The 17,698-nt window shown below is 38.2% G+C and overlaps 1 protein-coding gene across 26 annotated transcripts in view; it reads left to right on the forward strand.

Annotated features, from left to right (window-relative positions):
- The window catches only part of FER (FER tyrosine kinase), a 475,696-nt gene that overhangs the window by 396,357 nt on the left and 61,641 nt on the right, over positions 1–17,698 (forward strand). The window lies entirely within an intron of this gene.

Below are 17,698 nucleotides of genomic sequence, written 5' to 3' on the forward strand. Positions count from 1 at the left end.
AGAGATTTCCATCCACTGGTTCACTCCCCAATGGCTGCAACAGGAGCCAGGAACCAGGAGCCTCTTCCAGGTCTCCCATTTGGGTGCAGGGGCCCAAGCATGTGGGCCATTTCCTGGTGCTTTCCTAGGCACATTAGGATAGGAAGTGGAGCTGGCAGGACTCCAACCAGCGCCCCTATAGGATGCCGGTGCCACAGGCTGTGGCTTAACATGCTACACCATAGCACTGGCCCCTAATAATTAATTTAACTTATAACTGCCATCATAGAATAAATCGTGAAGGTAATTATTTTAATTTCTTGGGCTCTACATAGTAGCCGTTAAATGGTTGTTGTTGCTAATTAAGATTGTAAGATATTTTATTTTGAACATTTTAAAATAAATAAGACCTGGAAGACCACGTAAGCAAAGCAGTCAGGCCTGAAATACAATTTGAAGGAAAAGAGGTGTAAAATGACTTAAGTAGGTAGAGTCAACACGATTTGTTGATAGGCTGGTCATTGTGGGTGAGGATGACCCAAAGATTTCTTAGATACACATTGAAACCAGATGTTTTCCAGGCAATTCTGCCATAGATAGCTCTTAACCAGTTTAGGCAGTGTGAGTGCAGAAAGGGCTTAAATGGGCATAGCAAAGGAAGAAGAATATTATCTCCACATCTAGAAGATTTGTGAGATTCACTTATAGTAATGCTTTTCTTCAGATTGCTCAAAATAAAATTAGTAAAATAGTTCATTATTATTAGACTTCTCTGTAAGTAAGTTTCATATTATGCCCAGATAGAGTTTGTGGATTTTTTTTTTTTTTGTCAAGAAAGACACTGTTGTTCTTTTGAAGAATAAGAATTTTCAGCTTCCAAGGACTTTTTATGGTCTGTGATATTTTTATTGTTACATTTTATAGTTATATTATTTTAATGATTAAGAATTATAAAATACATGTTACTGTAAAACTCCCTTCTGTTCTCCTCACCCACCTCGTTGCTTTCTCAAGCCATGTTGGTCTACTTGTGTTAGCCATACTGGCAGTGCTGATAGAGAATTCTAGAATGAAAAAGCTTCAGAAAGCTTTTCACCTTAAAGAAGATATAAGACATATACATGCCATCAGAATACAACATGGAAACGGATGACATACTTCCGAAGTGAGGTAAAGAGCTATGAACCAGAAAAACGTTACAATCAGAAGGTTAGAGGGATGAGCAAGAAGGGAGTGTTTGGGAGCCCTCTGGGGGTTAAAATGCTCCTGTTGCCTTGGCTCCCTAGACCAAGGGTAATAGTGTCAAGAGGTCACCACACTTCCACAAATGCTGAAACTACACCAGGGAGATGGAAAGCTCTGAAATGACGTTTGACAGTTTTCTTTACCGATAGATGAAGACAAGCAAAGATAATGATAGCTACCTACTCTGTGTATCAGTTATATTGGAATTATTTGTTCTATAGCCTGGGTTAAAATCTTTGAGTATCTCTGTTGCTTCAAGGATTTTCTCTTTTTCCTTTTTAAAGAGAATGCTGTGTCAGATGATCAAAAACAAAATAACAGCGTCAATGGATTGCTTTATTTGTGCTTGCAAGTGCAATTTGACAATGTGTTTGTCATCTAAAATGTTAAGAAATGAATCACTCTTCCAGTTCTAAAGCGTACCTGATGAATTAAACCAAATCTGCATCAAGTTATTTGTTTAAAATGTTGCTATTTTGCTTCATTCTGAGAAACAAATGAATATTTACATTCTGCTGTGCTGATGTCCTTGATTGTAGGCTGCCACCATCTTTCAAGATAATTGTTACTGATGTAGCCTGTCTTCATACACAAAAAACACTTGCATTGCATTTTGCCTTTGAGATGTAACTCTTTGTAAGTAAAGACAAACACATAGTTTGAGTGAAGAGAAAAATGACATTTTTTTAAGAATAATGTTAATTTCCACTTCTTATGTGAATGGAAATTATTCAACAGTTCAGAGTAAGAACTAAAGTGAAGTGAATAATAAGAAAATACATCTGTATATGATTATGCTTTTTAAAAAGGTCAGAGAATAGAAAATGAATGGGATTTCTAGGTTTATGATAAAAGATTTTGCTACTTTTTGTCGTTATAAATGTCAAAGCGGTTGGAAGGAAGCCTCATGCAAAACAATTTGTCCAAGCTTTTAGCTCTCCATTTTATCTTTCAAATGGAATTTTACCTTTAATTTAAGGGACTTTGTTAATATTACTAATGCTTTCTTGGTTACAATTCAGAAAGATTCCTTTTCCTCTGGGTTTACATTCTAGATTGGTAAACCAGAATGGATGAATTATCTTTACCATTAAATGTTGGGTCAGTTTATACATTCAATGAGACTATTGTGTATGACTTTATGAGTCTGAAGTGTCGTTACCTTACAAAATAGCAATTCATATATATTCGTGTCATTTGGTATACCCTGCAGTTCCACTTCCTGTCAACCAAGGAAGTATCACAGTCTTGTATACCATACATTTTGGTTTACATCTACCATTTTTTTTTTTAGTCATAAAGTAGGCGTTTATTTAAGTTCATAAGAAGCTATCAAGTAGCTTCCTAAAGTTATTGTACCATTTTCCACTTCCCCAACAATATATGAGAAATCCACTTACATCAGGTATTTGCCAAGATACTGTGCAATCTTTCAAATTTCAGCCATTCTGGCAGGTATGCAGTGGTAACATCCTGTTTTTTTATTTGTTTGTTTGTTTGTTTTGTTTTTCATTTTCGATTCTCTTTATATACAGAAGATCAGTTTAGCATACATTAAGTAAAGATTTCAACAGTTTGCTCCCACACAGAAACATAAAGTGAAAAATACTGTTTGAGTACTAGTTATAGCATTAGATCTCAATGTACAGCACACTAAGGACAAAGATCCTACATGAGGAGTAAGTGCACAGTGACTCCTGTTGTTGACTTAACAAATTGACACTCTTGTTTATGGCCTCAGTAATCACCCTAGGCGCTTGTCATGAGCTGCCAAGGCTATGGAAGCCCCCTGAGTTCACTGACTCTGATCATTTTTAGACAAGGCCATGGTCAAAGTGGGAGTTCTCTCCTCCCTTCAGAGAAAGGTACCTCCTTCTTTGATGACCCGTTCTTTCCACTGGGATCTCACTCGTGGAGATCTTTCATTTAGGTTTTTTTTTTCCCCCGGAGTGTCTTGGCTTTCCATGCCTGAAATACTCTCATGGGCATTTCAGCCGGATCCGCATGCCTTAAGGTCTGATTATGAGGCCAGAGTGCTGTTTAGGACATTTGCCATTCTATGGGTCTGCTGTGTATCTCACTTCCCATGTTGGATCATTCTCTCCCTTTTTGATTCTATCAGCTAGTATTTGCAGACACTATTCTTGTTTATGTGATCCCTTTGGTTCTTAGTCCTATCATTATGATCAATTGTGAACAGAAATTGATCACTGGGACTAGTGAGATGGCATTGGTACATGCCACCATTTTATGATAAACTCATATCATTCTTAGGTCAAACAGAGTCCTGGGAATATGATTATAGATGCCTGAATTTTTTATAAAATTGGCAGTATATTATTCTGATATCCTCCCTTTCTCCCTAGAGAAATTTGATGGTATCTCTGCCTCTCAGCCACTTAGCCAGGGGACCGTTCATACAGTAGGGATCTACCAAATGCTTATTGGCTAATTCATAGTGTGATGAGAAGAATAAAAATAGCACAAAATTTGGCACCAGTCTCTCAACGTGGCTTCCTTCACTCTTGAGAAGGTTAATTTTGTGCATGATTTAGCCATTCAAATGCATGGGTATGTAGGGAGGTGACCACTGAATGGTCTTAGTCTGCCACCATCTTGCTTTATGTCCCCCATTTGCCTTTCGTAGTAGAAGCAGAGTGATCATTGTGTGGCCTGCATAAAGACTAAAGCTCAGCTCTAGCATCCAGGACTACTTGGCAAAAGAAAGTGAATTCACCTTTTCATCTCGGCTGCTCTTAGAGAACATTTTAACCCATTTGCTGAACTTTTCTGTAAATATCCAGCTACACGTGTGGGCTTACATTAGCTGTGATAAGGAAGAAACATTTAAAGAACGAAAAATTTAAAAACTGCTTGGCAGTTTCCTCTACCCTTGGAGGACATTGGAATGGGAAATCATGAGCAGAGCAGCTCATGCTTAGGTGAGTGATTCAAAAGAAGCATGGACATGTTCTGTTCTGGTGAGATGGAAGACATTTTTCATTTCGCACCTAGGTGGGCTCCCTAAATCACCGATGGGTCTTTCTACCTTCCTCTACTCAGAAAGACATCAGCTGTCCTTAGAAACATAATACTTACCAGCTCTAAAAAACTTTTTGTCATTTTGTTAATGGACTTCTTTGCTACTTCCACTCATGGATAACAGCCTTAAATAACATCTCAAAACTGCGACTCTAAGCTAGTTACCTAACGTCTCAGAGAAGCATGCAGTAGGAAATACCAGGTCAGAAAGCTGAGTGCTACTTTTAAGGTAGAAGGTGACTGCTGATGAGCAGAGAAAGTCTTCAAGCAAGTTCTTTCTTTACTGTTCTCAAGATCCTAACACTTCTGGAATTGAAGACTTAAGAGTCGTCCTCTGTACTTTCCTCACATATGTATTGGAACTCTGTACATAATTTGGGAGATTCAGATGTAAACAATGTAAATCTCCATTTGGATAATTATACAAAGTGACTTTATAAAAATAAGCTCACTAGTTTTCTTGGAGGTGCATTATATTCAAAGACTATAAAACATCTGAGATTAAGTTCACTGTCTCCTCCTACTGCAGTCAATTTTTTTTTTTAAATAACATAATTTCAGACCATTTCATCCACTCCCCAAAGTCATGCATAACACAGGCTGTAAAATTAGTGTAATAATAGCACTTATAGAATATTGATGAAGATTAAATGCAATGTGTTTAGCATTGCGCAGTGCCTAAGATATGTTAGTGACTCCGTAACTGTGAGCTAGTCTTAGAAGTAGCAATTATTTCTGAAATGTTAAAATAAAAGAAAAATTGGATTTTTTGTTTCCCTCTTCACATACTCCTTCTAAAAAACTGATATTCACAAGTGTTTTTATACTATAAATCACCCAGCAAAAGGCTTTGTTACTGGAGAGGGAGGAGTTTTAGAGTAACAGGTTGTCCTTACTATGTTTTTACTTAGATTGGAAATTCCTTTGAGGCTCTGCCTGGCTCCTTCAGGACTCCCATTCCTCTGACTTGTCAGAAAGGATGAAGCAGTGAGGGCCAAGACTGCTGTGTCCCGGGAGTACACACATTGCTTACTGCTCACAATCCTTTATCTACAGTGGCTTTTGTTTATGGATGTAGCCTGTAATTGACTCATTTCCAAAAGCTAGACTTTCAGTCACACTTCTTGACCTTTTTTGGTTTCTCTTTGGATAACTGTAGTTATATGCTTGGAAATAATTGTAGCTGTTACCTTGAAAACACAGAAAAATACCTCTAAACACAGAGTGTGGTCTGCACAGCCCTGAAGTCCAAAGAGCACTTCCTTTGCACCCGCTTATCTCATCACCTGAGCCCAGGTTGATGTATGTGTGGAGATGGGGACCCTGCAGTTTCCACACTTGCTCTATCTTTAAACAGTGCAGCCTCCACTACTGGTGGAAGGGCAGGAAAAACTAGAGCAGAATTTCCTTGCTTTTGTCCTCTGTTTTCTTATTCTTGCCCATTACAGAAAGAATGCAGCCACTACACAAAAGGAGCTGGGGAGAGAGGCAGTTTGACGATTTGATTTCAGGGTTGTGTCCATCAAAACCCAAAAATGGATACCAAGACAATTTAATAAAGCAATTTTATTGGTGACTTTTTTATTACAAAGCAAGGAACTGAATATCGAGTAAGAGTTTATTGCCTATACGTCTGTCACAGGTATGAACTTACAATGAATACATTCTCGGCTCTAATCTCCACTTTATTCTTTTAGCATATACTTAATGGATTTTTTAAAAATTTTGTGGCAGACATTACAATATGGACTGACTGTATCACTCTTTGTCATTATGTACCTTATCATTGGGTTGGGGAGACAGATAATAAGCAGGCAAAGAGCACCCCATATCAGAGTGCCATTGCAAGTCCCCACTTCTCTGCTCCCCGTCCAACTTCCTGCTAATACAGCTGGGAAAGCAGTGGATGCCGAGCCAAGTGCTTGGGTTCCTGTCACACATGTGGGCCACCTGGATGTAACTCTTGAGTCCTGGCCTTTGGTTTCATTCTGGCCCCGCCCTAACTGTTGTGGACATAAAGAGATCCTTGTCTCTCTCTGTCACTCTGCCTTTTTATAAAAAAGCAGGCAAGGAAATAAATAAGTAGGTCTTCTCTGGTGGTAATGGGAGCAAATCTGATACAGTGGCAAGAATAAATTGGATGGAAATCTACTTTCATAGGGAGTCGGGAAGGCTTCTGAGGAGTGTGTGTCTGGTGATGCAGATATTGGGAAGAGCAGTTTTCCATGCTCTGATTAAAGTGTCAATAGGGGATTCCCCCGCCAGCAGGCCAGGTCACAATAGCCTGTGTGTTTAGACTCGGGAAATCACTCACTGACGATACACAGGGACCTGTAACAACTGCTGAATTTTTGTGTTTGGAAAATCTTAAGATTATTTTCCACAGTATTTTAGGTATTTGCTGGCATTTGTTATATGCACTTTCATCCAGTATGGCTTACCTTTCAATATCAAGTCATTCGGGGAAGCAAGAAAGCTTTGTCACATATCTGTACATTGAGTAACAATGCAAAATCCAAATATAAATTATTTCATAACTAACTATCTGCCTTTAAGGATTACTACTATTTCATTAGAATGCACAACAAAGAGTTGAAGGCATGTCTGTGTATGTCTGTTGTAAATCTGTTGTATCTAAAATAAGAATAAATGATTTATGTCCATACAAAGCACGCTTCCCCTCTGTTTACATTTCTATTTTTAAAGTTTATTATTTGAGAAAAAACACTCCTAGTTACCTGTATTAGGAGTCAGAAGAAAAAGAAAATATCCATCATGTTTTTCTGTTCAAACTTGGTTTTCACATTTACCAGGGACCCAGAAATAGCCCATACTCTCAGAAGTAGACCCCTGAAGTCAATGCATGCTTTTATGTTCTTTAACAATTATTGCTCAAAATAATACTGAGATTCTAATTTATGTTCTTGTTAGTGTTTTTCTCCTCCCCTTATTTTCAGCAATACTTGCAGTACACATTAATTAATGTCAAATCAATAACATTCATTACATAACTAACTAATGTATAAGGAGTTATTACATGCTAAAGATACACATACTGAAATAATTCATGCATGGTACTAATGTGTCAGATTTTTTTCTTAAGTCTCATTAATAATAATTACTATTATTAATAATCCATATTTCTAGTCCATATTTGGGAGTTTCTTAATGAAAATCAGGAAAAATCCAGATCATCATCATTCTGGTGTTTGCCAACCTGTAGCATGCATGTTATTATGTACATGAGTTCTGACACAGCAATGCAGGATGTTAAGATGCCCACACTGACATTCAGTGGTAACCATGGGTTAACCAAGCATAAATTTCTAGAGTATATGGGTGTCAATTTAATTAAAAGAATAAATTCATTATACAAATTAGAATGGATTGTAATTTTATTTGAATATATGGACTATACATTTAACATGATTTCTATTGAAATATAATGAATTTTGGATTGCAATCTTTACAAAATGATTCTAAAGTATATATTAAAAAATAAAAAGTCTACAAATACTGAGAAAACATTGTGAAACAAAAGATGAAGAACTTTCCCACATATATGTTAAAACAGTTTATAAAGCTATAGTAATGAGAGCAACAATGTGTAGGAATAGAAATATGCAAAAATATTAGTGGAAATAGGATATAATGTCAAGAAATAAGCCAGTATATAGATAAATACTTAGAATACAGTAAAATTTTAAGTTAATGAGAAAACAATTATTTAAATAAATTATATTGGAACAATTAGCTGACTATTGGTGGTAGGGACATGCCACATAACAAAACAAAGGTCAAGAATCTTAGTTCCATGATCCATTATTGCAAAAGGTTTTAGTCTTTTCAGGTTGTAGAAGGTTTACTGAAAATACAGGAAATTCATTACCTTGCCACAAATATGTATTTCAGTATTCTCATTAATTTGTCTAAACCCTTCCAAACCTATGTATTTGTTTCGTATTTACTCTGTCTAGTCCTAAAACGGTAGTATTTTATACTAGTTTCGTCAAGAGAAGCTTAAATGTCTAAGACTCTTTGCCTCTGATTCCATTGTTATATATTTCCAACATAATCAACCAATCACTTTTCAATGATGACCCAGAAATCTGGTTAAAGGAGTCGAAACTCATCTGATGAACTAAATTTTACTATTCCATGACATGTAAAGAACTCATTCAAAAGAAAAGAAAACTTAAAAATAAGCAAAATACATGAATGTACAGTTGATTCACAGTCAATCTAGGTCATGAACAGGTCGATTCAGTTTTCCTCAAGCATGAAGTAGAGCAGGCATGCAAATTAAGACAGTTGTGTGCCATTTTCTGCTTAGCCAATTGGTGGAGATTTCTAAATCTTTTCCCCATCATTGGCTAATACACATTCTTATATGCTGTTGGCAGGGGTTTAAATTGGTCCACGTATTTTGGATTAAAATTATTAAAATGTATCAAACATCTTTAAAAATACACGGTCTTTGGCACAACAATTAAATTTTTAAGAATTTACCTCATGGCAATAATCAAGCAGACATTAGTTTGCATTTTAGTTATCCGTCCTGTCATTGTTTATAAGGGCAAACTTGGGAATATACCCTAGTCTCAACATATCTAGGGTCCTGTTACTACTGAGGGAACTAATCACTGTGCCAGTATTGTGGAATACCGGCTAGATCTGTGGCCTGTGATGCCTGTGTCCCATATGGGCACCAGTTTGTGTCCCAACTGCTCCACCTCTGATCCAGCTCCCTACTGGTGGCCTGGGAAAAGCAGTGGAAGACAGCCCAAGTGTTTGGGCCCCTGCCACCCATGGCTCCTGGCTTCAGCCTGGCCCAGCTTTGGCCATTGAGGCTATCTGGAGAGTGAACCAACAAATGAATGAGCTCTCCCTCTGTCTCTTCCTCTTTCTCTGTAACTCTTTCAAAACAAACAAATAAATAAATAAATCTTTAAAAAAAAAAAGAAAAAGAAAAGCCATCATAATTCCTAGTGACAGATATGGTCTGAATGGATTTTTAAAAAAATAAACATATTTTCATGTTTATACATAAATAATTTAGAAGGATATATAGAAATGTATTAATAATTCTGGCTAGACTTCTTTTATGTTTGCTCTGTGTCTGTTTTTAGAATGACTCAGAATAGATATATAATAAAATAAAGCCATCTTCTTTTTTTCAAAGTAATTAAAATTTCATAATATATATCATGGTTAAAATATATCTGCTTAATACAAAGTTTTATATTTAACACAAAATTTAAATAATACTTCAAAAAATTTTTTATATTTTGATGCTTAAATCAGTTTTCTCATGTGAAAGCTTCCCTGTGTTCTTCCTGTCTGTACTGTCCTAGCACTTACCAAAGGTGGTATACAGTCCTCTACTAACCTGTAGCTTCTGCTCGCTGTCTCCAGTAGATTTGTAACATGAACTGCATACATAATTAAAAATTTTTTAGGCACCCACGTTAAAATATAAACAGAAACAGGTGACATTAATTTTCATAATATATTTCTATTAATAATTTTATAATATATAAAAGTCAATATATGAAAAATGTATCATTTTAATGTGTAACCTAGTATAAAACTTTCTGACAGGAAGTTGTACACCCTTTTGTCATAGAGGTTTTCAAATCCAGTGTGTATTTTGTTCCTAGTCGTATCTCCACATGGACTAGCCATGTTTCAGAGGTGCAGTGACATGTGTGAGTAGTGGCCGCCATGCTGAACAGCACAACAGTAGGCTGTGGGCTCTCTCTAGCAGCCAGGGCCTTGAGTTTGCTCTCACATCCTCAGTACCTGATATAGTGCCTGGGATTTAATGAACACTTGTAAATATTTGAATCTACTTCCCTACCCAGAGTTTACTTCCTGTTCCTACCTCTGTAGTATCACTTGTTCTGTAGTACTTTTTTTTTTACAAGCCTGTCTTCTGTATCCAGCTTTGTATCCTTGATGATAGTAGATACTCAGTTTATGTTTACCAAAAGAAAGTCAGGGAAGAAGAGGAAAAGTCATATAACATCTTACTTCAAAGAACTTTTTGTGGTAAGTCGGTCTCAAAATATTAGATGTCACATCTTACAGGTTAAAATTTTATAAAACTAGATAGGATTTAGCTATAGAAATTGAAAGACTTCAACTCTTAATTTATTTGGGCTGTAGATTAAGCCTTTCCAAATGGCTGATTGCTGATTTTCTTTTTAAAGATCTCTAAGGGTTAGAGGTTCAGCTACCTTACTTAATATAACCTTGTCCTTTGTTGAATGAATTTTACAGCTACAGAGTTCTTCCCTGTCAATCCTTATAATCCCTTTTGTAACATAAGACTTTGCCCCTGTGATCTTAAGTGGAGACAGCAACAGTTGGTCAGCATTAATCATATAGTAAGCCTGGTATTAGTAATATTACCGTATTTTCCTTAAACTTTCTTTCTCTAAATGCTAGGACTCTAATTTAGAATAATTTTCATCATGGGATTTAAAACCAATTTTTAATAGAAAAAATGAGATCAATAATGGGTTGAACTGATACAGTGAGGCCTTTTCCCATGTAACAGATGTTATAAATAACACTAGTGAGTGCTTTTAGCCTGTCAGTAATAGTAACTGAGGAGCTATCACATGCCAGTTTGGTGTTAGTTGCTAAGAGCAAAAAGTAGTCTATATTTATTTTCTGATGTGCTCTTAGCTAATAGTTTTATTTTAGATCAAGGGCTTAGGAATCATTTTTGAGTCATACCAGCATCATGGGTAGTGATTATTAGACAAGCTGGACATATACATTTGCATAGCTTTGCTGTCAGACAGATCCAGTTCAAACCCAGATTTTGCTACTTATCCAGGACCTCCTAAATCTCATCTTTGTTACCCATTTCATAAAATTGTGGTGATGCGTGTGCCTAAAGTGTGTATCCATAGTAAACATGAAATAATCCATTACTGTCATTATCACTGGCATCATTACTAGGAAGTCTTTGCTGAAGAATCAGCCAAACACGCTGCTGTCAACACTGGGGACCAAATGCTTGGCGTATTCAGAAGCTTTAAAAATTACCAGCAACCCAAAATTGAAAATAGACACCTGCCACATCTGAAATTATGGGCTGTCATTTCCCTGTCCTTCCCCTGTAGGAAAGTTGTAATAAGCTGAGAAAATTTCTGAAAAGTAAGCAACTGAGATACAGAGCTAAGTTACTACCTCAGGGAGACATTAATTTATTCTGCTGTGAGGACAGGACAGAAGATGAAGAACGCAAGACTGAGTGGAGCCAAGAAAGGCTGGTCAGCTCTACTCTGATGAAAGGCGGGAGAGAATCAGGCTCAGATCAGTCAATGCCCAATGTCCAAAGAGACATTAGCCCAATTTCAGATGACACTGATAGTTAAGGACCCCCAGTCCCACGGGAATTCTAGTAATGTTCTTGAGGTAGGAGTTTAGAGGTGGGGAGGGATGGGCTCTACTTGCTCAAAAAGAACAATGCCAGCTTGGAATATAATCCAGCGGCAGAACCTGCTGAAGGTTGCTGTCAGGTTATCTGAGGCCCAGTGCAACTGATGGGAATTGAAGATGGACTCCAGGCTCCTCTTAGCAAACCAGGAACAGAGACTGGGTGTACAGTGTTTGAGACAAGGGCTGCAGGCAGATAGACTAGTGTGCTGTGTGGAGGGAAGACTTGCTAAACGGGCAAAGCCTTTTACCCAGCTCCAACTTCCAAAATGATCTCTATCTAATACCTATCAGTCACTGGATAAGACACGTGTGGTATTTAAGGTGGAATTCTTTCATGCAGTAACTTTCAGCTTTATTGGCAGAAAGCATCAGTGTGTTCTTGGGGGAAATGTTCTCGAGCTTGATAAAGTGCATGTCACAAATTGCTAAGCTTAAAACTGACTGTGAAAGAGAAATAAGTCAGTAAGTAATTACCTGGCGTTTATTTGACAGAGTGTTCCTCTTAGAGGGGAAAAGCATTATCATGAAGATGGGCAAACACTGCTAGAACATTTGATGTGAGTCACAGAAAAGCACAAAAGTTTTAGCTGTTAAAAATCCAGCTTGTGGCAGCAACAAAACCAAGGGAGGTGATGGCTGAAATTAGTCTGCAAGCAATTTCAAGACATTTCTTTCTAAATGATAATTGTTTTGTGAGTTTGGTTGGATTACTGAAAAATTTTGCAAAGAATGATAAAGATAATATTTTAAAGATATTTGTTCAGTGGGCCAGTGCTGTGACACAGGGGGTTAAGCCATGGTCTGCAGTGCTGGCATCCCATATAGGTGCTGGTTCAAGTCCTGGCTGCTCCACTTCCAATCCAGTTCCCCACTAATGCTGAAAATGGTCCAAGTCCTTGGGCCCCTGCACCCATGCATGAGACCAGAAGAAGCTTCTGGCTCCTGGCTTCAGCCTGGGCCAATCCTGGATGTCGCAGCCATTTGGGGAGTGAACTAGTGGATAGGAAATGTCTCTCTGTCTTGCTTTCTCTATTTCTGTAACTCTACTTTTCAAATAAGTAAATAAATCTTTTAAAAATATATCTGTTCATTGGAGTCCCCTGGTATGTTTCTAACTCTACCATTTGGGGCAAGTCAGCTTGAGCATGTCCCAAATTATATATCTCTTCCCTCTCTTATTCCTACTCTTATGTTTAACAGGGATCACATTTCAGTTAAATTTCAACACTTAAGAATAACTGTGTATTAATTACAGAATTAAACCAGTCATATTAAGTAGAACAGACAAAAAAACTACTAAGAGGGATAATGTATTAAGTTGTTCATTAACAGTCAGGGCTATGCTGATCAAGTCACCGTTTCCCATAGTGTTCATTCCACTTCAACAGGTTTCCTTTTTGGTGTTCAGTCAGTTGTCACCGATCAGGGAAAACATATGGTATTTGTCCCTTTGGGACTGGCTTATTTCACTCAGCATGATGTGTTCCAGATTCCTCCATTTTGTTGCAAATGACTGGATTTCGTTGTTTCTTACTGCGGTATAGTATTCTAAAGAGTACATATCCCATAATTTCTTTATCCAGTCTACCGATGATGGGCATTTAGGTTGGTTCCAGGTCTTAGCTATTGTGAATTGAGCTGCAATAAACATTAGGCTGCAGACCGCTTTTTTGTTTGCCAATTTAAATTCCTTTGGGTAAATTCCAAGGAGTGGGATGGCTGGGTCGAACGGTAGGGTTATCTTCAGGTTTCTGAGGGATCTCCAGACTGACTTCCATAGTGGCTTGACCAGTTTGCATTCCCACCAACAGTGGGTTAGTGTCCCTTTTTCCCCACATCCTCGCCAGCATCTGTTGTTGGTAGATTTCTGTATGTGAGCCATTCTAACCGGGGTTAGGTGGAACCTCATTGTGGTTTTGATTTGCATTTCCCTGATTGCTAATGACCTTGAACATTTTTTCATGTGCCTGTTGGCCATTTGGATTTCCTCTTTTGAAAAATGTCTATTGAGGTCCTTGGCCCATCTCTTAATTGGGTTGTTGGTTTTGTTTTTGTGGAGTTTCTTGATCTCTTTGTAGATTCTGGTTATTAACCCTTTATCTGTTGCATAGTTTGCAAATATTTTTTCCCATTCTGACGGTTGTCTCTTCACTCTCCTGACTGTTTCTTTTGCAGTACAGAAACTTCTCAATTTGATGCAATCCCAATAGTTAATTTTGGCTTTGACTGCCTGTGCCTCCCGGGTCTTTTCCAGAAATTCTTTGCCTGTGCCAATATCTTGAAGGGTTTCTCCAATGTTCTCTAGTAACTTGATGGTGTCAGGTCGTAGATTTAGGTCTTTAATCCATGTTGAGTGGATTTTTGTGTAAGGTGTAAGGTAGGGGTCTTGCTTCATGATTCTGCACGTGGAAATCCAATTTTCCCAGCACCATTTATTGAATAGACTGTCCTTGCTCCAGGAATTAGTTTTAGATCCTTGATCCTCATGTAGGATCTCTGTCCTTAATGTGCTGTGCATTGAGATTTAATGCTATAACGAGTACTCAAACAATATATTTCACTTTGTGTTTCTATGGGTGTGCAAACTGTTGAAATCTTTACTTAATGCATACTAAACTGATCCTCTGAAAAAAAAAAAAAAAGAAAAGAAACTGTCAACTCCCAACTTGACTCTCACTGGGATTAAACATGACAATAGGTCTGATCTGATTTCATCATCATTAAAAAAAAAATCATCCATTATTTTTCACTTTATGTTTCTGTGTGGGAGCAAACTGTTGAAATCCTTACTTAATGTATACTAAGCTGATCTTCTGTATATTAAGATAATCGAAAATGAATCTTGATGTGAATGGAAGGGGAGAGGGAGTGAGAAAGGGGAGGTTTGTGGGTGGGAGGGACGGTATGGGGGGGAAGCCATAGTAATCCATTATTCGTACTTTGGAAACTTATATTCATTAAATAAAAGTTAAAAAAATATATATATATATATCTGTTCATAGATAGTTTTAAATAGAAATTGTATCTGATTCTGCATAATCATCAAGATCTTAAAAACAATTGCTAATATCTCAGTAAAGAAAGGGAAGCACATGTTCTCTTCATTTGACTGTTTGACAAATTGCAGCAAGACCTAATCAGGAAAAAATGAGTCCATCTCTACCTTCCCATTTGTCTACTGATTATTCTCTAGATCCAGATTTATGTACCAATCCATCAGTCACTTAATTTGTCCTTAGTGTCTAGTGTTCCTGGCACTCTTGTGCAGTCTATAAACAAAATTTTGTATAAAAGATTGTGTCACATGAAGCTCGTAGACAGAGGTTCTTAAAAATAATTTTTCAAAATTCAGCTTTGATTTTTTAAAATTTCTTTGAAAAGCAGAATACAGAGAGAGTCAGTGGGGATGGGTGGTCTTCCAGCCAGCCACTGGTTCAGTCCCCAAATACCCACAACAGTCAGCAAGCTGGGAACTCCATCTGGGTCCCCCAGTGTGTACTCCGGCCACCATCTGCTGCCCTCTCAGATGCATTGGCAAGAAACAGCATCAGAAGCATAGTAGCTGTGACTCAGACCAGCTCTCCAAAGTGGGATACAGGAGTCCCAAGCAGCAGCCGCAGTGCCGGCCTGATACTTGTTCTTAAAGATGAGTATTATAGTCACAGATGTTATTTTTGCCTCTGATTAATAACTGAACTTTTAATCAATCGTAGCTAACAGATTTGACTAAGACATAATTTTTCTCTCTTCATAAGTTGTTGGAATAAATATTTTTTTTTCTATTTTTAAAGAAGTGCATCAGCTCATGAGTATCTATCTCATTGTCTTCATTTGAGAAGACTAAATAGCATTTCTATATTATATTAATTTTATTTTCTTATGAATTTGAACCATGGAAAAGTGGATGAGTACCAACAATATTCCATTGTGGCTGGTGCCGCAGATCAATAGGCTAATCCTCCACCTGCGGCGCCAGCACACGGGGTTCTAGTCCCGGTCGGGGTGCCAGATTCTGTCCTGGTCGCTCCTCTTCCTGTCCAGCTCTCTGCTGTGGCCCGGGAGTACAGGGGATGGCCCAAGTCCTTAGGCCCTGCACCCGCATGGGAGACCAGGAAAAGCATCTGGCTCCTGGCTTCGGATCAGCACGGTACGCTGGCTGCAGTGGCCACTGTGGGGTGAACTAAGGGAAAAGGAAGACCTTTCTCTCTGTATTCTCTCTCACTGTCCACTCTGCCTGTCAAAAAAAAAAATATTCTATTGTGTTTGGGATAATAATAAAACCTGAAATACTAGAAGAAAGGAAGTTACACATTATATATTTTTTATGACTTTATTAGTCTGAATTGTTTGAAAAACTATACACAGAACAGTGGTATACCATGAATAGTCACTGTTAGTTTTTTGTTAAAGAAATTATAACCACATTAAATGAAATCATTTATTTTACAATAGTATTTATTAAAATTAAATGGAACAGTAGAAATGTAATATTAAGATGAGAAGATTTTACAACCTTAAAGTTTTTCATGTCATTTAGTAATGCTGATATGATTTTAGTCCTCCCCATCCCAACTTCTTAGAAACGTGTCTCAAACAATTAAGCCAAGTGAGATTTTGCTCTTTTACATGTGAGCATTTGCTTCCCCTCAGATTCACTGTTAGCAGATGTTTGGCCATTACAACCACATAGTGGCTGATGGTGCTTCCGTTAGAAGCAGTGAACACTGCTCAACACTAGTGCCACTGAGAGGAGGGATACAGTCTGTCCTGAAGGAGTTCACAGTCTAGGAGTAACACCATGGCAATGCAACAGTGAAACAAGTATGGCTGCCAGTCTAGGAGTAACACCATGGCAATGCAACAGTGAAACAAGTATGGTTGCCAGTCTAGGAGTAACACCATGGCAATGCAACAGTGAAACAAGTATGGTTGCCAGTCTAGGAGTAACACCATGGAAATGCAACAGTGAAACAAGTATGGCTGCCAGTCTAGGAGTAACACCATGGCAATGCAACAGTGAAACAAGTGTGGTCGCACTGTAGCTATGTCCTGGAAACACTGTGCCTGGGGGCTTGGCTAAAGCAAAGAGGCCTAATGTCCAAATGGGTGATCACCGTGTTTCTGCCTTTAGATTGTGAACCGCATGAGGGCAGAAGTCTGTTTTGTTCACGACTATTTCTTCAAAGCCTCCCATAGTAGTCAGTGCCCAAGAAAGCTATTACTGAAAGAACCAGGTGAAGACAGGCAAAGGCATACCAGGAGGAAAGGTAGTGCTTTCTATTAGGTGTTCAGGAAATGTGAAATTGTTGGTGCAGTGGGGGAACAAAGTCCAGCGGACAAGGGAGCAGTTGGAGGTAAAACTGGAAGGATCAGATTCACAGTGATTGGCGACATCTAGAAAACTCTTTGCTGCATACTGTTTTTTAAGAACTTTATGTATATTAATCCACTTAATCCTCACAAAATTCTTAATGTGCTGCCTCTCCATTTTTACAGATGAAGAAACTGAGGTACAGAGAGCTTAACTGATGTGGCCCAGATCAGACAGCTAATTAGGGGAGAATCATCTTTGAACCTGGTAGTCTAGTGCCAAGTGTATACTCTTTTATGATTATGATTTTTATTACAATGATTTATTTGTAACAGAGTTACAGTGAAGGGGGAGACACACACACACACACATACACACAGAGGGAGAAGGAGGGGGAGGGAACTTAACATCCATTGGTTCACTCCCCAGAGTGCTGTAACAGCCAGAGCTGAACCAGGCAGAAGCCAGGAGCTTCAACCCAGTTTCCCACGTGGGTTGCAGGGGCCCAAGCACTTGGGCCATCTTCTGCTGCTTTCCAGGTGCACCAGTAGGGAGCTGGATCAGAAATGGAGCAGCCAGGGCTCGAACCACTGCCCATATGGGATGCCAGCGTTGCAGGTTAGACAGGCTGAGCAACTTGCCTATTTAATCCAATTCTATAACTTA

The sequence above is a fragment of the Oryctolagus cuniculus genome, chromosome 14 (assembly GCF_964237555.1).
Source record: "Oryctolagus cuniculus chromosome 14, mOryCun1.1, whole genome shotgun sequence".
NCBI classification, from domain to species: domain Eukaryota; kingdom Metazoa; phylum Chordata; class Mammalia; order Lagomorpha; family Leporidae; genus Oryctolagus; species Oryctolagus cuniculus.